At 45.4% G+C, this 21,559-nt stretch overlaps 1 long non-coding RNA gene across 2 annotated transcripts in view; it reads right to left on the minus strand.

Annotated features, from left to right (window-relative positions):
- Nucleotides 1-20,973, minus strand: part of LOC149370688 (uncharacterized) — a 39,370-nt gene extending 18,397 nt beyond the window's left edge. For both annotated transcript variants that reach the window (XR_016291550.1, XR_016291551.1), the window contains exons 1-2: nt 20,915-20,973; nt 2,458-2,563 (exon numbers count right to left, since the gene is read on the minus strand). This is a non-coding gene — a long non-coding RNA (uncharacterized LOC149370688). The remainder of the gene's footprint in view (nt 1-2,457; nt 2,564-20,914) is intronic.
- Nucleotides 20,974-21,559: the final 586 nt, after the last annotated feature.

A 21,559-nucleotide genomic window follows, 5' to 3' on the forward strand; every position in this document is an offset into this window, starting at 1 on the left:
ACATTGGTGTCTTGTGGTGGACACCTTGGGACTTGGGTTTAATACTTCGGTAAAGTATGTATATATACATATTTTTTGAAGTGGTAGAATACCCGAAACTGACAGGGTAAATACATGATGACCCATAGTCGCATTTGCCTATTTTTCTATATATTGGTTCCTCGTTGCATTGGGGCTTGGTCAGATGTTCCGTTTCGTCTGCGCAGCTTTAAATCATCTTCAAGAAACTTTGTCTCACAAGTCTTCGAAAAGGCTGTCCTGATTGCAATAAGAATTCACTGCGCTATTTGCCGCAGCCTTATACCTCCGACGCATTCTGGGCCACTGGCTTATCCAGCTAGCTTGTCTACTTATCTACGTGTGCTCGTGCAGATGTTTACCCTTATCTCGTCGTGTAATTCTGCAAAGTGCTTGTGCATCTCTATTCATCGGTCAAGTTGTGTGCTACGTTGTTTCAAGCGGATGAATTACGACTTTTATTAAAATTTTGCATTACTGCTTCCTTCGTTCATATGCAGAAAACCTCACCAGCACAATATTGTCAGAATCCATTGATCTGCAAACTGGGGCACCTGAAAATAGCTCCTTAGCAAGTAATTTTCTAGGACTGTGCCACTCGGCTTTAAAAGCAATGGGTGGACATTAAGATTCGTTAACGTCTTGAAATTCAGCGCGACACATGGCAGGGGGAGAAAAGATCAAGTCTAGTCCAGTCTAGTCTAGTCTAATCTAGTTTTTAGACTAGTTTTGTGAACTTTCTTCACCCTCATTTCGTGCGCTGCGCAGCATTCTAACTTGTCTGAGCACTTGTTCTCGGCGTAACAGCACCTACATTATGATGCCTGTGCTTTTTTTAAATGACGCCACCGTGTATTTAAATACGCGTAGACATAAGAGATACATATTCATAAAGAATGTCGGAGAGGGGATGGTTCTCTGGCCTGCTGTTCTGCCCTGTGGAAGGCGGAGAGGAAAACAAAAACAGAAACTGGTTAGGGGTGGTGGTGGTACATCTGAGAGGGGGCTCTGAGTGAGCCCCATGAGCCGCCATGTATTTATCGCATGGGCGTAATGCAAAACAGTAGATTGCTCATCGATACGACGACACGCGTCGCGCAAAAAGTGGCGTTACAAAACTCGCGGTTGGTCGAAATGGAGTGAGTCATTGAAGGAGAGAAAACAGGATATGTTAATAGGGAGATTTATCAAAGCGGAGACGTACTTGCGTAGACGTTTACCGTATTACTGGGCGCCTCTTGCGTGCATGCTTCCCCGGTTTAGAGGACGATTCTTGTGCACATGGGCGGAGTGTGTGTGTGTGTGTGTGTGTGTGTGTGTGTGTGTGTGTGTGTGTGTGTGTGTGTGTGTGTGTGTGTGCATATATATATATATATATACACGCACACACCCCAGAAGTGATGCGGTTTCGTGCCAAAGGTTATGGCTCCCCAAATTGCCGCACAAGTGCGGGGCTGGTTGCGTTCAGATTTGCGTGAGACGCAGCACAGGATTGCAAGTCGTAACTTGAGTCAGCCGTCACTTAGGAGTAGACCCCTCCACCAAGAAATTCTACTGTGTCTATAGGAGCGGAACGGCTCCGTATCGCAAGCTAGTTGGTAGACACAAAGCGATTCTACTGCATTGTCACACGTATTCGGCTATTAAAATGTCGTGACTTCTCTCAGATGCTCATACCGGGGCTCCTGATTTCTGGCATCGCCTGCAGCGTCACGTCCAGTGCTAATAAGTTTTGGGCCGGAGCAAAAGTGCTAAAGCACGCTTTAAGGCAAGGTGCACACAAAGTCTGACTATAACGTTCAGCAAGGAAGTCGGAACTCCACCTGCTGAATCGAACACAATATGCAAAAAAAAAAAAACCAACGCCCTGTCATAACTAACCCTACTCTGCAAACAGGCACCAAAGGTGACGTCGTGCGGAATACTCGGACTCATAATACCCAACAGTGCAAACTCTAACGTTGTACGAATTCAAAGAGACTGCCGAAATCTCACACACCTAATCCCAGGGGTCCTTAGCAAAAAAACATTGGCTTCGAACAAGCAACGCATCTCGTCACTGCACTCGTGCATAACAGAGTTCTGTACAGCGCCCCGTATCTAATGTTAACACAAACTAGAAAACTCGAATCATCACGTAACACTCATGTAACACTGCCATTAACTCTCCTTTCTTCCCTTACTCTCCCGCTACTTCCTAGAGTGCTTGGCTTCACCCGGCCTCGGCAGGCCATCAGCGGGCTTTGGCGGTGCAAGCTCTTTTCTTCTCTGGGCCTCAGTGAAGGCCCAAATAAAGTTTTTCCCTTCTCCTCCCTCCTCCTAACTCTGAAGAAAGAGGCCGGTTCGTTTCAAGGCAGAGTTGGGTCTACTTCCCGGGGAAGTCCCGGAGTATCGACACGTTCGTCCTCTGGGAGTACAGCGGCGCCAGGGTCGACTTACCTCAGCCGAAGTGTCTATAGGCCGGCAGGAAAATAACCGTATCCGCGGTTTGTTTTTAGTTTCCTTTTTGACCTTCAGGCTCGGTGCAACGACCATGAATCAACGTCTGAAAAGAAAGAAGAAAAGCCTAGCGTAGTAAACCGACAAGAACAGTTCCCGAATGAGCGCCAGTGCGGGGCAATGATATGAATGATCACAAAATACTGGCACGTTTAAGAGAGCAAGCAAAGGCGGAAGACCGACCGCCCTTGTACTGTTGTGGTGTTGGGGATATCAGACTGCTGCGGTGGCGTGAATTGCCGACGCCGTTCGGGGTGTTGAGCTCTGGGTAGGGTTGTGCTACATGTGTAGCGTTTATGTCTTTGCGCTCGCATATAAATGGCACGGATAAGCCATGGGGGGGGGGGGGGGGGTTCGTTGACTCGTAGGAGGTGGGGGGTGGAGGGGGGTATGGGCGTTACTAGGGGTGCGTCATGCGTGCGACTGTAAGCCGCGCATGGTCACACATAGTAGCTTATCCACGCATATAAGCTGGGCGTCTTGCATGACGTTCACAGTGAGGAAAGCGGGCGAGGCGACGAGGGAAAGAGAGAGAAGGCAGTGAGGAGGCAGAGGGCGCGAATTAAAGCAGAAGAGGTCCTGTACAACTATTTCTTCAAATAAACACGCGATGACGGTTGAACAGATCACAGCTAAATTAGAAATTAAACTCGTGCGTTGCGTTGGAGACGATCTGACGCATAAGGGCAGCGTGATCTTTCCGACAGGTAGAGGCGCCTTTTTTGTGTCCATTACCAGACGCTTCTTGCGCAAGGCACACACCGAACAGATCACGTGCGAGAAGCGTCTGTAGTGTACAGCATCGGGGATGAAAATCTCTAGGACGCGTGAGTGAGAATTGAAGCGGACCACTTTCGTATTAGCCGCTGACTCGTGACCGCATTAGTGGATGTGAACATGAGATTTTCTGTCTCTATTTCGGGGCAGTCAAACGGCGTCATCGTTAGGAATCATAGCAACTATACCACTGGATATTTTTTGGCATGTCCTGGAGATGTTTATCCTCGCTAGTGCGCGGCGTTTTTATAGGACGGCACAACCTTTCTTGATTTACACAGCGCTGCGCGGCAATAACGGGTGTCATACTACTCTGCGAATTTCTGCTTACACGATTTCATGCCTTGCTGAGAAATTGGGACATCGAACGTTTTCCACTCTCTATCTCACTATTTATTTTTTGCACAGCCCATACTACTAAGGCAGTTTACAGTAAACAGGAAAGCCCTAATCATGACGCCCACCTATCGGCATCCATCTTTAGCGAAGCAAACGAGAGCTTCAGAGAAGCCAAGTCACAGTCAAACTGAATGCACGTGAAGTTCGTACCACTGGTTTATCCTGTTCCAACGGCCTCAGATTTAAAAGGAAACTACACAGGCATGAAATATAACTGAAATGAAAAAATTAAATCTTGACCACACCAACTGTACGCACTTTCCCGCGCTTTAGTTTTCCTTTCGAGTACCAAAAGCAACTCTTCCGTATTTCTATTTAACACTTCGGCCAAAGCACCTTGGTTCGTTAGCCTTGGGCGCGACTCGTGCGCTGTCCCTTGCAGATTTTTTTTTCCAAACGGCTCCAGTATATCCGACCCTCACTGAGACTACAGTAGACCACGCCATGAGCGCAGACAGCCGTGAGAAGTTTGGAGGCCGGCACGCTGCCACAGAGTATCATGAACTATAAGCGACCCCATCTTCTCAGCCTCCGCGTGTGGCTTGCCATTAGACGGAGGCTGGACGCTGCGAATCCTATTGCATTTCTTTCTTTCTTTCTTTCTTTCTTTCTTTCTTTCTTTCTTTCTTTCTTTCTTTCTTTCTTTCTTTCTTTCTTTCTTTCTTTCTTTCTTTCTTTCTTTCTTTCTTTCTTTCTTTCTTTCTTTCTTTCTTTCTTTCTTTCTTTCTTTCTTTCTTTCTCTCTTTCTTTCTTTCTTTCTTTCTTTCTTTCTTTCTTTCTTTCTTTCTTTCTTTCTTTCTCTCTCTCTCTCTTTCTTTCTTTCTTTCTTTATTTCTTCCTTTCTTTCTTCCTTTCTTTCTTTCTTTCCTTCTTTCCTTCTTTCTATCTTTCCTTCCTTCCTTCCTTCCTTCCTTCCTTCCTTCTTTCTTTCTTTCTTTCTTTCTTTCTTTCTTTCTTTCCTTCTTTCCTTCTTTCTTTCTTTCTTTCTTCCTTCCTTTCTTTTTTTCTTTCTCGTTCTTTATTCCTCTCTCTCTTTCTTTCCTTCCTTCCTTCTTTCTTCCTTTCTTTGTCTCTTTCCTTCCGTCTTTGCTTCTTTCTTTCTTTCTTTCTTTCTTTCTTTCTTTCTTTCTTTCTTTCTTTCTTTCTTTCTTTCTTCCTTTCTTTCCTTCTTTCCTTCTTTTTTCTTTCTCTCTCTCTTTCTTTCATTCTTTCTTCCTCTCTTTCTTTATATCCTTCTTTCTTCCTTTCTTTGTCTCTTTCTTTCCTTTCTTCTTAGCTTCTTTCTTTTTTACTGGAGACAATTTAATACAAAATGGCTCAGGAGGCAATAGCAAAAGGCCCGGATGGGACCTGACTAGGCTATGCACCCTGAGAGCATAGGCTGCACATGTGTAGATATGATTATACATCACACGCAGACCCATATATAACACATCAGTACATATACAGTAAGATACACAGCGTCGTAGGTTACACTCTAATCTCTCCGTAGAAGGAAAAGGAAAATAACTTATTTGAATATGTCTCACCTACTGCATTAAGTTCATCAGTAAATAAAAATGTTTCACCAAACAAAAATTGGCAACATGCAATGTAATCCATTGTACATACGTAACGAAATATGATCTACATAGTGCACGATGGTAGTATAACATAATACAGGTTAATAGCACCAAGAGTTGCCCGCTTTATTAACACCATGCACCGTGAGCACGGCCAAAGTACGCGAGTAGACGATTTGTATGGGCAATGAAGTGTGCTCAAGAAACGAGCCATACGAGGAAGTCAAACATCGGCAACAAGTTAGTAGGAAAGGGCGCTGAATTTGGCAGCCTTTGGCAGCCTTTCGAACCCCCAATGTGGGACAGCGAAGTGTTGGTGCGCTCTCCTTAGTTGCGTATTTGTCGTGCAAGCAGATGACGAGCTCGTTGTTACGTAATAGAAGAAAAGAATAGGCGGCGCTAACTAAATATGCCAGCACCTGCTCACAAATAACTGTATTTAGAAAAAGTACATAAAAAACACTGGGAAGATGTCAGTCATTTTTCCCCTAGGGCTGCGAAGGAAATGCAAAAAGAAATTGCCTCAGACTGCCCTCTAACACGCATGTTAAAGCAATCAGTAACTTGACTTAAGCAATACGAGAGGAGAGTCAGTGCTTGCCTGTAGTTACACTACAGCAATGCAAACATTTTGAGTCCAATGTTTAGGGGAATCCAACAAGGTGGAGCAGATCTGTATTAATGGAGTAATTGCGCGTTAGCAGCCATATTACAGAAGCATATTACACTATGCCAAGGCTTCGAGGGCTGGAAGTGTTACAGTGGGCCTGTTTTGGTATTTCGCAACAACAGAGACCAGCAATAGAACAGCACGAGAGATCGAAAAGTGCTTAAGAAAAATAATGAGCCTGCAAGCTGTGTCGTACTGTTCTTTTTTCAAATCACGCAAAGCGCCTACCTTTCACCGTTTTCTTTGGAGTAATGGGTAGTATTCAGGGCGAATGTTGCTAGCGCGCACTTATAGACCGTGCGTATCCTGCTGATTCTCTAGCATAACGTGAAAGAGGCGGTGGGTCTAAGTAAAAGGCAAAGAAAGTGTAAATTATGTGGTTCAGCACCCCGAGCTGACATATGGGCTATGAGGGACGCCATAGTAAATTGCACCAGGTGACTTTCGACCTATTGTGGTCATATACCGGGTCCTGACATAGCACATAACGCGCCGTTTTTGTATTTCGTCGCCATCGAAATACGGCCAATGCAACCGGGATTGAATTAGCGAACTTAGAATCAACAGGCGAACGCCGAAGGCATTGAGCCACCGCGACGGGAAGTGGAAGGAAAACCGAAGGCACAACAAAAGAAGACGAATTAATTTGTCTTGTGCTTCCACAATGGAAAGAGCTCCCAATTAGAGAGTTTAGCACAGGGGCGAGCCGCGGTTATCTCATTGCTACCTCGGTCTGTATTTTTAGGATGCATTCCTTTCCTTGTCTGCATTAGTTTGAACTTCGGAACAACGCGTGTTTGGTAGCTTGGCCTGACCTAGGTTAAAGGCTTAGTGGTTCTACGGTAGACCATCGCACTTGTAGCCTTCTGAAGGTCCGGGCTTTAGCTCCAGGGTTTCAGCACCAAGATTTTGAAGACAGGCCACGAGACGGTGGCCAAAGGCTGAACATGATTACCGCAGATAGAAAATGGACTTTAACTCGAGCTGCCTAGACAAATAAAAGTGCGCGAAAGGGCTAGTTAGTTGTGCATGATATATGCACATGCACTATCGGGGACAAAAGTGGTATACTCCACGCGGCGGGAACCGGAGCAACGGAAAACTGCGGCATTTTGGTGAGATAAAGCACGAAACATTGAAACGAGCCAAGCGACATGCCTGCTGATAATAATGGTCACGCATTGGCTGTCTCGATCCCAGGTGCTGCCTGTAGATGGCGTTGCAACGCAGTTTTTAGTACATATGCGTAGTACACTATACATACACTTAACTGACGACTACGAAACACATGACAGTGTCCAGTCATTTGTTTCGTGGTCGTCAGTAAAGTGCACAGCGGGTTGCATGTATGTGGCCTAGACAGCAATGCCTGCTAGAAACCAAGCGCGAGAACATGGACGCTCCACTGCCAGCGCGCTTTCTTCTCCACTGGCGTCGCAGCGAAGACGGCGTTAAGGTTTTTATCCCCTAAGGAGGAGCAAAGTGAAAACAGATGGGAAATAACGTCGCGCCTAGCAATGTGAACAATAGCGCGAGGTATAGAAGGACGTGTGACCGGAAAATCGCCTAAGTGGAAAGGGAAAGTGTTGCAAACCTATAAACTGACCTGTGATGAAGCATGCGTAGACGCAGTGGGCGTGCTCCGTACCCGTCGTCTATTGCGAGCATGAATAATTAAGAAACTTCTTAAAAAGGCCACAAAAGGATAGCAGTTGTACGTCTATGTAATCACTTCACTCATGCGCGGTGGCGATGGGCTATTTGCGCAGGCTGAAGAAAAAGAACGTCAGCTGCTTAAACATGTGCGTGCCCATCATAGGAAGCTCTCGCTCACAGCCTGTGGCAGTGCCTCACCGAGACTGCGAATCACGGTCAAACATAAGCTTCCGCATAAGTGTACGCTTTCCAGCAGATGATTTAAGCGAGTGCGGCCGTGTTTGCCGAGTTTCCTGTTTCTCTGCGACTGCGCATGCAACTTGGTAAACCGACAGTGATAGCAAGAATAATCGTCCATAGCGTGCTTCCTGGAAACCTAAGCCTGAGTGCATAAAATAAAGTAAAATGTGTGCGACTGCTGCACTCCACGGTAGGGAATAGCAATCTGCAGCAGTAGCCCTTAGGTGGCTACGTAATAGTATACGCTACTTAGTGCGTGAGCGTCGTGGCTGGTAACGCAATAGGGGCTTTACTCTCCGTTAAATGGCACAAAAAAGCGCACACACTCGTCTGTACCGAGGTAGTGCCGTCGGCATTGCTAAACGCAGCCTAACAGGTTTCCTGGAGTTCGAGGAAGTGCACGCAGGAGCTAATAAAGAAGTCCTGCGCTCTTGGTTCTTTTCTTCTCTTGATTCTCTCGCAGTGAATTAGTCTCCGCAGCTTGATTTTCTGTACGTCACCGTTTCTCGCAGTCTATGCCTTCTTTTAGTGCGTGGGGAAATTCCGCTTACGTGGGGGTAGTACTAATGGACTGCAAGACTCGCACGACAAAGGCTCGTCAAGCGTGGACATCGTTCTGCTGTCTAACCTCTCAGTTGTTCCACCACCGCGTCGTGCGCACCCTGTTTACAGTCAGGCGATTATGTGATGCGCGGCGAGGTGTTGTGACGCACGAAATGACAATACGCAAACAAAAGCGTTCTCAAATGTCTTCCCCTGTAACGGCTAAAAAACAGAGAATGAAGACGTTAGCGTCTCCGTCCGGTTTCCTGGTAAGTCATTCGCTCATAAGCTTACCTAGTGATTTGGAAAGGCAATCACGAGGTAAGGCACACGCAGTTTATCTTTAAGTTAATGGCTTGCAATGTTTGGTTTGGTTTGGTTTATCGGGGTTTAACGTCCCAAAGCAACTCAGGCTATGAGGGACGCCGTAGTGAATTGCTCCGGAAATTTCGACCACCTGGGGTTCTTTAACGTGCACTGACATCGTACAGCACACGGGCCTCTAGAATTTCGCCTTCATCGAAATTCAGCCTCCGCGGCCGGGATCGAACCCGCGTCTTTCGGGTCAGCAGCCGAGTGCCGTAAGCACTGAGCCCCCGCTGCGGGGGGCTTGCAATGTGTTTAGTGGCAGGGGACTTTAACTCCGGCGTTAAAGAATTGCTAACTAATCTCATTAATTAAAAACAACGAGACGTACCACACCCAACAGTTTCCGATTGCATATAGAAACTCTATCAAGTAAATGTGGGAAACGTATGCTCTGTTATCAGCCTCCAATATTACTCGGCATACTATATAATAAGTTGGCAATAACACTGATTCAAGTGTGATAACTATACCGGAGCTTTTTGCATTGCGTGTGACCTGAATGCGGGGTTTTTTGAGTTGTAGTGTAATGCGTGAAAGTATTGTTATAATACAACGCATGAAATATTGTTTTCGTATGAAAATGTGAATTTTTTTTTTCATTTGGTGAACTTCGGTCATAAAGAGCCATCGCTGTGCAGAAACCCTGCATGCTGATATCAGAGCCAAATGGGCGAAGGGCCTGTCCAGCTCTATGTAGCTTTTGGCGCTCGACTTGTTTTTGCACCTTTTGGTATGCGTTGCTTTACGAAGCGTTACTTTACTTTTCTTTACTTTATTTTACTTTGCAGATTGAGACGGCTGGCGGAGAAAACTTGGCGACACAGAAGACCAAGATAATTTCTTGCTATTTAGGAAAATAAATCCTGGCTTAAGACGAAATGACGCTGTCTGATCGGCGACGATATTGAATGCACCTCTTTCAAATTTATGAAACATGAGTGACAGCTTTTAAAGTATTGTTTAAAACAGTAATTAAGCTTGAGCCCACTTCTATTGCAGAGCCTGGGCTGCTGCACTAACGTGATACCACACCGTTCTTGGTTTCCATTTTTATCCAAAGAACACGCATCTGCTTCAGACCATGCTACCAATCTGCGAGCAAATGTATTGCAGCAGGGCAGAAAATTGAGCGAGTTGGTAATCGTTCACTGTGGAAATCCTTGAAGACATTCGAGGGCGCTGGCGCAAAATTTAATAACCCTTTTGCTGATTCTGGACGGTAAACAAAACAAAGACGGACCAGGTTCCTTATGAACCATACATCGAGAAACTAATTCGCCTTCGTTTGCAACTTCATGCGCAAATTTGAAGCCCAGCGCTGTGTCCCACGCTTTAAGCCGTTGTTTGCTAGGGCTTCAATTTCCCACAAAGACAAAGTATTTGTGTTCATAGCTATAGCATGCAGCCGCAGGCAAGATAGGACGAAACATATGCGTTAATGTATGAACACAGTCGGCTACAGGACCCAAATCTGTTAAACGGCGCACGGGAGCTGCGTTTGGGGTGCTGCCGGACAGAAACTGATGGGAACTGTGAGCATGAAATAAAATTGGCCTGTCTCGGCCGACCACCGCGTTATAATGAAAAAGAGGTAACTTTTAGTGTAAACAAAGTTTTTATAGGGTAGAAATTAAAAATTACATTTACATGCCGCCACAGGCGATAATGTTTATGTCGATGCTGACTTTTTTTTTTAACGCAGATCTCTAAAGCTAGGTTAAAGCTCCATTCGCATCCAAATGTGATCAAGAAGTGTTTCTTGCTCTTGATGCCAGGAGGTTGAATCTAGTTGGCGCGAAAAGAACAGTTGTTTCTTTAAACTCAGTCATTTCACCACTAAATGCGGCTTTTGCTTCCCGACAAACATAAAGATAGCCACAAAATGGCAAACATTATATATTTATTATGAATGTTAATTGGAAGGAGTTTCGTCATTTTGTCTTTAACGCTAGGTAAATGTATCGCCGGACGGCACTTTGTACTTAGCGAAAAGAAAACAAAAAAAAAAACTCAAAAGGAATAAAAAATTTGGGCCACTCTTAACACGCTTTAAAAGTGGAATGGGATAGCATCAACGATCCCCATTGTTGCTACTTTGGTGTAGCTGAAACCAAGAACTGATCCTAACCAAATTGTCCCGCCTTTTTTTCTCGCTTCTCTTTGTTCTCTGTCGCGCTCATTCCGTCTTCTTTCCTTGCTTTTCTTTTCTCTTCTTTCTTCTTTGGCAGGTTGTGATGACGTCACCAGGCAAAGCGACCGTTCTCGACCAGTCAGCGAATTTCGTGAAACCAGACTTCGGCGGCGTTTTGGTCTGACAACAACAGTAATGATATCGCATCAAAAGTGGACGGCGCCAATGCAACTGGCAATGCTAATAATCAACGCTAGCTGGCATTGCATAATGATCGCGCACAGAAAGATGCACCAGTGCGGTGGGCCCTCCTCCTGACCCACCCCCTGTCAGGCTCGGCTGCAGGAACGTGAATGACTAGCAATACAAGCGTGCCTCCGACGGGGAACCTTCCTCCCGCTTTTTTTTTTCTTTTGAGAAAGTTAACGCGAGAAACAAGGTAGAGGCTATGTGCGCGGCGTGCCTCCATGCCCCCTCCCCCTTTACCCTTTCTCGGTCATGGTTCGCTGCTCTGACGCTCTTAAACTATTACTACTGCTACGACGATAGTGACGGCGGACTCGTTTTCCCCGGGAATCTTTGATTTAACAGATAGTGCGGTACAATCTCCGCAAGATGGGTTCAAATAAAGTCGTTAGTTCAACGTAAGCGCTGTGTCCTTGTGTCTTCACAAGTGCGTTTTCGCTTGCTAAAGCGCTACGGAAAGAAAAAAAATACGCTGTTAGGACTTGTTTCTCTTTAGTCTTCTGTTCACCCTTGCCCCCGCCAGAAAGTGAAAGACGGCAGAGATGTTCCTAGCCCAAATTACCGAGCGGGAAATTAAGGCTTCGATCTTGTGGCAACTTCATGCCGCAAGTGCTACGGGGTTATCACCAGGCCGATCCCATGCTCCTTCTCTTCAGCCGGTTTGGTTGTTGTCAGTTGAGGTGCCCCGCCCCCTGCCTGTTACACGCAGTGGGTTAACTCCGTCCGCCAGAGCTCGACGAGGAACGCAACCATTTTAGTGCGAATGCAATACATAACTCGGACAAACCCAACAAAGAATCGTGTGGCTTGCATTACCTTGAAGTTGTCCTTGGACAACCTGCAGAAATAAATAAACATTACCACGACTGGGTTTCAAGCCAGCGGCGGAGTGAACAGATCAGCTTCGCTTGCCAGTGCACGAGAGCACTCTGCTATCGCCGCAGCCGATCACCGTGTTAAACTGCAACACACTTTCGTGCTTTACATCAACTTCCATCTGTGCACAAATGCTTTCGCACGTCCTACTCGGTTTAAGTGCGTTAAAACGCTGCCAATTTTTGCCTACCGGAAATGTTACGAGGAAGAGATAAGCGCCGCTCAGGAAGTCAGTTCTTTAAAGGTCGCTGGGGATAAAAATGCGTTGCCGCTATATGCACACACCAAGTTTTCGGTCCTGGACCGTCAGCACGAAAAGACGCTGACGTACACAATATTTTTCAGCCTACTCTTGGAAAAAGAAGCATTTGTTTATGGTTTATGGGGTTTTTTAACGTCCCAAAGCGACTAAGGCTATGAGAGACGCCGTAGTGAAGGGCTCCGGAAATTTCGACCACCTGGGGTTCTTTAACGTGCACTGACATCGCACAGTACACGGGCCTCTAGAATTTCTCCTCCAAAGAAATTCTAGCCGCCGCGGCCGGGATCGAACCCGCGTCTTTTGGGTCATCAGCCGAGCACCATAGCCACTGAGCCACCGCGGCGGCAGAAGCATTTGTAGATGTTTTGAAGAGTAAAGGGCAACGCTCTTCCTGTAAGGCACAGCTACTGAGTCCCAATAATGTTTTTCCGTAGCACGTCTGAGGTTGAGGACTTGTTTTCCACTGTTAGAAATCAAGACCTGCAGCGGTCAATATCATCTGTCGCCTGAACTGTTTATCTGCGAACGATCGTCTTATCAGTGCCGTTTGTGGCGTGACGCTGGCCCTTGTACGCACTACGATTTTTGCGAAGATAGATGAAACGGGAAGAGTGGATATTTTGGAGCTTTTTATCGGATATTTTTGAAGCTGGCTCTTTGTGGTAAAGTAATTAATGAGGAAATAGAAGATGAAGTTAACTGATTGGCGCAGTGCTAAAAACGGTGCCGTGAGATGCTTCGCAGATTCGGCAAAGAGAGTATGAAGAAAAACCATAAAGGTCACAAGTAGCTTATGCAGAAGACGATGGCGGTACAGATAAGGAGCGGGTTCTGCTGATAACCACCTTAATGAGGCACTAAAAACAGCGGGCTTCAATTTACAACGCAAAGGTAACAATCGCTAGGAAGAATTAAGGCTTGAATCTTGTTTTCGAATCTTACGTAGGGTTTCGTCTTCCTTAGTTTGTACTCTTGTATACTAAAGTTGCAATAGTTCCGCTTAGGTGTTTTCGGTTGTGGGGAGCTTCAACATTCGCTCTGAGGTTGATTGACAACTTCATTTATCCCAAAAGGGAAGGGGGCAGCAGAGGAGAGAGGGGTCCTGGGCTTTTTAGCCTCCGTTACCCTCTGAGCCCAATCTAGTATCTTGTCCTGGAGACCAGGCGCTGGGCTCCGTAGGGCAATTAATATTCAGGAATTTTGGCGGGAGGGGGGGGGGGTGATGAACACAGCCCCACATGATGTGGTCGAGTTGGCTCTGGCCGGACAGAAATTACAACCAGAGGAAGAATAGACCGCTGGGTGGATAAGTGGCGGAAGGTAGGAGTTGAAGAAGTCTGAATCTGCTTTCGTTGTTTTGGAGCGTTGTCCGCATAATTGGATTTTTAGGGAAGGAAAGGCACAGTAACTGTCTCAATTTTCGGTGGCCACTTAGACCACGCCGTGAGATAGATGTAGGAAGGCGGAAGGGAAAGAGGAAAGGAGCAGGTGCCGTAGTGCAGTGCTCCGGAATAATTTGGACCACCTAGGAATCTTTAACCTGCACTGACAGAGCACAGCACACGGGCGCCTTTTGCGTTTCGCCTCGTTCGTCGATATACATGCTGGTTCGCGTAACAGGGACGAAGAAATAAAAAAGCAGTAGAATGTGGTAGGTTTAAGCCCAGCTAAATCGAGTAGTCGCACGAAAGCATGAGTTCAGCTAGGTTGTCTCGGGGTTTTTTGGCTTTTTTTTGGACGTCGGTACACCTGGCGACAATATTAGTTTGATAGCATTATTAGTCGATGAACTTTTTTGCTTTGTTGGGTCGTCGGCACGCTGGCGACAATATTAGTTTGACATATCATTAGTTGATGGAGACGGTGATGTACAAAGCACAGCGCGAGAGTGGGTGGCAGTTGAACACGTCGCGGCAACATTTCTTTCATTTATTTATTGTTTGGCAAGGTTACTCTCAAGGTCAAACTTCACAAAAATTCGATGTCCTGGTTAGACCTTGGGGAACAGTGCATTAGCACTAAAAGAAAGATGCACTTTGTGTACATATACATTGTGTTCGGCGTGATCTTTTGGTTTTTCCTTGTTGCGATGTATTTTTATTGTTTTTGTGAAATTGACTATGCTAAGACCGGGTAATAAAGAAAAAAAAAAAGATTTGCGGCCTATGGGTTGTGTACTCGCCTCGTAATCTGAAGAATCTTGGGTCAATTCCGCCCACCTTCTGAAGCATTTTTTTTTCTTGCCTAGCTAAGTCAGGGGGGTTTTCTGGACCCTTTTCCGGTATGCTACTGACTTCTCCAGGTTTCGTTACTAATTGGCCATACAAGGGATTCAGCTTAACAAACGAACAGAAAGTTCGGGTGAAGTTTCGGGTTCGGACGTAAAAGAAGTAGTTCTTATCTTCGATATCACGGCTTAGTGAAATGCCACAGTGCTTCAAGGACAACAGCACCATGTTCTCGGACACAGATACCCAAGCCTCGGAGACAAAATTGACCACTTGCAGACCCCGCGGCGTCTTCAGATTTTCTTGACAGTCAGCCAATTATTTCTAGGAGGAGGAGGTATTCCTAAAGGCGACCTCGAAAGGTTTTATCAATCTGGAAGCAGAATGTGGTTCTCGCTCATTCTGGATTCATCCAGAGGACATCTGATGGCTGAAGGAGAGAGGAGCAGCCGCCAAGGTTTTCTCCCTTGGGGCATCCGCTATCAAAAATAGCGCTTCGGACTTGTGAACAGATGCCTACTGAAGAGTTAGGAGTCGTTGGGCGTCATCTTTGTTCGGCACCTAACTTTGTTTCACGCCTTCGGCCAGAGAAAAATGAAAACAAAATGGTTACCCAACGAATCTTTGAGCAACCGGTAAGAGAGAGGAAAGTTCCTTAAAATAAAAAAATTAATAAGAAATAAAGCAAAGGGAACGTTCACAGGAATAAACTGAAAATCAGTTGCAAGAGCAGAAAATTAATCACGATGAGGGCAAGAGAACTGTAAGCCATAAAGAGCAATAGTTTAAGTATGCCCGGGAACCGATTTTCTTCAAGCGTTTTCTAGTGCCGTAGCCATTGTTGGTGGTATAATGAGCGTTTAATGTGGGCTTTTCTACATGTGGATGTAGAAAAAAAAAGTAGGGTTTTAACCTAGCTTAACCGAGTAGGACGTGCGAAAGCACTTGAGGCAACAACGCCGCAAAAACAACCGCATGCAAGATCAAAGTGAAAGGTCAAGATCAAAGGTCAAGATCCGAGGTCAAAGGTTGATGTTTCACACATACTACAAAAAGTGCACAGAAACTAAGTTATCGTTCATTTACAAGCTCAAGACGACAATATGCTCAGAGTGTCAGGCTGACGAGGTGTTGGTGCGCTGCTTAACTTTGTTCTCGGAGTCCGGCTTCGATCCACATCCACACCTGGCAGACAGCGATGCATTGTAACTTCTTTTGCAAGAGGCACCGCTCCAATTCTATGCCCAGTGCGTGGCCGAACGTAGCTTTTTCTCCACTGGCGCTTCCCTCAGCTGTTGTAACGCCTCCACTTTCTTCGGCTTCGTCCGGCCACACAACTGCCTTTCTGTTGTTATCGCAGCGGCGTTCTTCTACAGTCGGAGAGTCCACGACGTTGTAAATTCAATAAACGGATGCTGAAGCGTTTCCTCGAAAAACCGGCGAGATTCAAGGTTTCCACTTCATCGAGCTTTTATGTAAACCAGGCCAAATTTTTTAGCGCTCGCAAATAAAACGGCTACGTAATCACCGTATAAGTCGATAGCGATGTGCAGGCTTTTCGTCGCAGCGTTCTTTCGGCGCACAAGTCTTCTGGTGATGCCATCAGAGTACAATTTCAGTTTTACGCTACCTTCACTTACGCACTGTCGTACCTCGTTGAATGCCGTCAAGCAACGCTCCGTTGGGTTTACAGTGCATTGCGTTTGTTTCTTCCTTTCGAGTATGCTTTCCTGCGTTAGAAATGTGACACCACTTTAAGATAACGTCACAGTGCACCCCCCTCCCCCTTTTACCCACACCGGGAGATGCGCACTTGAATGAGCCCTGAACGCCAATGCGGCCTTAATCGGTCAGTACGTGACCATTATAAATGCTAGCACAAACCGACTTCGTGTACTTCGCCTGAAAGGCCCACACATTAGACCCCGTTAAGCTCATCGAATTCTAAAACACCGCCACGTGCCCAACCTTGGGCGGTTGCGTTTCTGACGTTCGGCGCTATCCCATCACGGCCTAGCAGCTGCGTTTAAATGGAGACAGAACGCAATGACATCCGCATGCTTTGCGATACCAGGAATTAAAGGGCCTCGCGTGCTTGAAGTTAATCTGGAGCGCGCAACATTGGTTGCTCTCTCCCATTGCCTCCTTTCACTCTCTCCCGCATTCTTTCCCTCACGGTTCAGATCACCGTCGAGAGGGCAACAGTTGCTGCACCTTCACTTTCCTGGTACAAAATTTGTATTTCGCAATCTTTCGCACAGCGCTCATAAGAAATCAATTTCGGCCTGATACACGTGTCGTGCTCTCGCCACAGAAGCCGTATGCAAGTAAGGCATTGATTTATTTAGCATTCATGGAATTTCAGGATGTTTATTCGTGGTTTCAGTTGAATTCAATTGAGTTTATTTCTCAACAAGCTAACCGGATGGTGTTCTGAGCTATAACCTGCATGAGCAGCTTGAGAGAGACCGCAGAGAGGCCATTACATGAAAGTTGGAGGATAAAACAAGTTATATTTACAGCAAATAAGCCACAAATAGTTTGCCAACTGAAATCTTAAATAACAAGCCCATATAGAATGCAAATCATGAAATGATTGATGTAGTAAGAATGTGAATCAAACACCGCTGAGCAAGACATGCTTAAAAAATAAACCCCCAAATGAAATGGTCAATTGGTAGAACAGCAATTCAAAAAAGAAAAAAATAGTGTGCATCACAATTTTACAAAATGAGAGGTAAATGCTTTTGATTTAAACCTAGTGTGTGCGTGAATTTTTAAGTGGTAATAGGAGGTTGTGCGCTAAATCTTGATGTTTTTAAATTGCCTGGAAACACGGGGCTTCCTACACATCCTGATTTTATGTGTGTACATTAATATTTCAACGCAGTAAACATGCAATAAATGGCGGTATTGGTCGGAATTACAGCAGTGGAGGTAAAGTACTTTATCTTTATTGAACGTAATTCATAATATACTCAACAGGAATTATTTCAAATGACCTAAAAGCAATAAGTACTGTAGCGGTTGGTTTCATGTCCCCAATATGGTGATAGGCCACCGCGGTGGCTCAGTGGTTACGGTGCTCGGCTGTTGACGCGAAAGACGTGGGTTCGATCCCACCCGCAGCGGTTGAATTTCGATGGAGACGAAATTCTAGAGGCCCGTGAACTGTGCGATGTCAGTGCACGTTAAAGAACTCCAGGTGGTCGAAATTGCCGGAGCCCTTCACTACGACTTCTGTCATAGCCTGAGTGGTTTTGGGACGTTAAACCCCACAAACCAAACCAATATGGTGATTTATTTGCTTCTCTATTTTCAGGACCGCGTTTAAATTGGTTCGACGATGCAACTCGTTTTTCTTTGTTCGCCAGCATAGCCTGGTCACCGGATACTTCCTCCTACCATTTCCTTTTAAAAAGGTCGGTGGTATGTCACAAGCTCTTGGGGTGGCTTGTGACCCCAGGAAATCCACAGAATGCACCGTTAACCTTTTAAATATGTACTCTTATAGCAAGCAATCCTTCGGCCGCAGATCTGCGGCTGTTCTGTCTCCAAAGCCTACCCATTTACCAACAATTTTAAACTAGAAGAGTAACGTTGGTTACTCTACCAACGTAGTGACGTCAGTGTTGATCGCTCTAGCGATGGGTCTAGATCGTGACAGCGAGCATTTAGGTAATCTTTGCAACCGAATTAAAATATTTTTTAAACGTTTGTTGTGTCCAACACCCGGCTGTGAGTGCCCTTGCGTACAGAAGAATCCCATAGCAGGCTTTTTAAAGACTCAAAATTTGGTATCTTCACCACTTTAACATGTACTGACGGCGCACAGTACACGGGCCTTTAGAATTTTGCCTCCATCGAAATTCAGCCGCCACGACCGGGATCTCGATGGTGGCTTTTTAAAATTAAAATACATAAATTTGTTAAATTTCGCTATACAGCTATTGTTTACAGCTATTGTTTAAAAAAATAAATTTTTCCTTTTAAACAACGGCGCCATTTTGAGCTTATATGGTTTAAAACAGTGGCATTTTTAGCAGCCATTTTTCAGTACACATAGGTTGTGTTAAACATAAGCTAGTAAAGTGACGGCGTAGCAACCAATAACAGGATTGCTTGCATGAGAATAATTGCTTGGGCAAATGTTACGCATCGCCAGTTACAAGTCCGCCCCCTCATAATGCTGTGCTTATTAAGAAGTAGCCCATTCTTTTGCTCAAAACCTTTATGACAGTATTTATTCAGCAACTTTCTAACCATTCGTGCGAGCTTCTTTGTGAGGGAAGAAAATGGCGCCGTAATTGTCTCACATCCTGGTGGACACCCGAACCGCGCCGTAAGGGAAGGGAGGATATGTGGGATTGAAAGAAGAAAGGGAGAGAGGGGTGCCGTAGTGGAGGTCTCCGGAATAATTTCGACCACCTGGCGATCTTCAACAAGCACCGACATCGCATAGCACACCGGCGCCTCTTGCGTTTGCTGTGCGATGTCGGTGCACGTTAATCTCCAGGTGGCCAAAATTATTCGAGTCCTCCAGTGCGGCCTTTCTCTCTCTCTTTCTTCTTTTACTCCCACCTTCTTTCCTTCCCTTAGGGCGCGGTTCGGGTTTCCACAGAGGTGTGCGACAATTACTGCGCCATTTCCTTTCGTCAAATACCAGTTTTCTCCTCTGGAAAAGGTAGAGTGAAAAAGATAATTAATCATGGCTGCCACGTGTGTACGCTTCTGTCGCGACTGCACAGGATTGTCTTAGTTATGTTTGCTTTCCCCCAAATAGAATCACATACGAACAGACAGAACAGACACTTACGCATGCTTCCTCTGCGCCTGCCTAACTGCGGCTATTATGAGTAATTCTAATTGGTTTGGTTTGGTTTATGGGGTTTAACGTCCCAAAGCGACTAAGGCTATGAGAGACGCCGTAGTGGAGGGCTCCGGAACTTTCGACCACCTGGGGTTCTTTAACGTGCACTGACATCGCACAGTACACGTGCCTCTTGGGTCAGCAGTCGAGCACCATAACCACTTAGCCACCGCGGCGGCAGTAATTCGAATTCTTTTTTGACATTATAAATGGTTGTTATGAATAAGCACACCTCATTTTAAAAATGTGCGTCGAAGTGGATGGCATCAATGTGAGCTTCCTCAGTACTACTTCCAAAACCCAGTTTTGTCACTGGATTGAAAGCAATCCAGGATGGTCGCCATTCTCTTTCCTCTCATCTTTAAGTTCTTGTACGAGGCAGGCACTACGTAACTGAGGCTATAACGTTTCAAGTCTTTCACTGCATTTCGTATTGGGATTATCATTATTCATTCTAATTAGACTCACGTCAACTATTCTATTTCAGTATAGCGGTGAACGGACTTGCCAGTAATGGAAGTGAACGACATCAGCGTTTTTGCGGGGGTTTGCTGGGCGCGCTTGATGACATTACCCCTTGCGCATGCAGTGTTGTTTTCTGCGGACACTCTCGCCACCGTATACTGCAGATATACAGGGTGTTTCACCTAAGACTTTCTGCAATTTTTAAAAATAAGCTATTTGAATTAGATGCGCGCTTTTTCTGGCATAGCATTGTCAGTGGTGTAGTGCATCATAATGCAGCTAAGACGTGCTAACTAGCAGGCTTGTTAACCAATATTTAATAGTTAACTTTTAAACTATTACCGTTGGGCTCCTTAATTATTGAGAGGCATGTAGCCCACCGTAAGTAATGTCGATATCCGTTTTTAGAATTTCGAGAACTCGATTATCCTCGGCGCTGCGGCCCAACAAATTTTGGCTATCTCGACGAGTTAGGTTCACTGGAGAGGTTGCTTTGCCTGCAAGCTTCTCAAACCGCGTGTATTTTGGCGCGATGTAGGCGAAATTTGTTGGGCCACAGCGCCGAGGGTAGCCGCGTTTTCGAAATTCTAAAAACTGATATGGGTATTACTTACGGTGGACTACATGCCTCTCAATAATTAAGGAGCCCAACGGTAATAGTTTAAAAGTTAACTATTAAATATTGGTTAACCAGCCTGCTAGTTTGCACGTCTTAGCTGCATTATGATGTACTACACCACTGACAATGCTATGCCTGAAAAAGCGTGCATCTAATTCAAATAGCTTATTTTTAAAAATTGCAGAAAGTCTTAGATGAAACACCCTGTACGTGCTGTCGCTGCCTGCTGCTTCCCTCGTAAGCAATGCTTGCGAAGCCTTCCACATGTCCGATTTGGTTACTACCTGTATTTGCATTTCTTTTAGCACAAGTCTTCATAGCGGCCGCCTGCCGTGCCTCCTGTGGTCGTCTTTTTTTTTGCGCTATCTTTTTATTCATGCCGTGTTAGCTTAGTTGTTGAAATTCCGCGCTAAATATTCTCCGATATCCTTACAACGCAAAGGTTGTGGCTAATAACTTGCCTCTATTATGGTATGTACCGTACCTGTGGTTTCTACCCGTGCTATTCTTCGCATTGCTGCCTTTTGTCATCAGTCCAGTCACTTCCGCGTTCTACCTCCTGCTGTCGCTTATTTTTCCATTTTGATGAGCTTTGACCGGTGTACAAGTTTTTCTGTTGTGGAAAGAAAAGTTGGGCTTGATTATTCATCAAAAACAGCGCAGAGGAAAAACGCAAGGAAAAGTAAACACCTTAGCCGGCGCTCTATACATTCAAAACAAGAATTACCCTGTAAGGGAGTAAAAAGGAAGTGAACGGTTCCCTTGCGCATTCTTTAATCAGGCCAAAGTATATTTTGTAATGTATGTGGTAGATTTTTATCCCTAAAATTACGAAAAGTAATGCAAACAGATTCCCTCTTCAAAACATGCGAAGTTCTTGCAGTTACCATGATTGTGACCGAGGTTTCAGTCCCCTCCAATTGCTAACCTGACTTGCGGTTCCGCGTTCAAAAGCCTGACTTTGATAAGACTATCATGTTGCTATGCTTTCAGAGGAAAATATGCATCCGTAGCCAATAGTAAGCATTGCGTATAATTTATGACCGAAACCTTCCCCGGTAATCGAGCAGCGCACCCTGTCTTTAAGAGGGAGTACGCTAGGGGATGGATAGCTTGCTTCTTTTTGTAG

The sequence above is a fragment of the Amblyomma mixtum genome, chromosome 1 (assembly GCF_055824585.1).
Source record: "Amblyomma mixtum isolate Tamu chromosome 1, ASM5582458v1, whole genome shotgun sequence".
Taxonomy (NCBI): Eukaryota; Metazoa; Arthropoda; class Arachnida; order Ixodida; family Ixodidae; genus Amblyomma; species Amblyomma mixtum.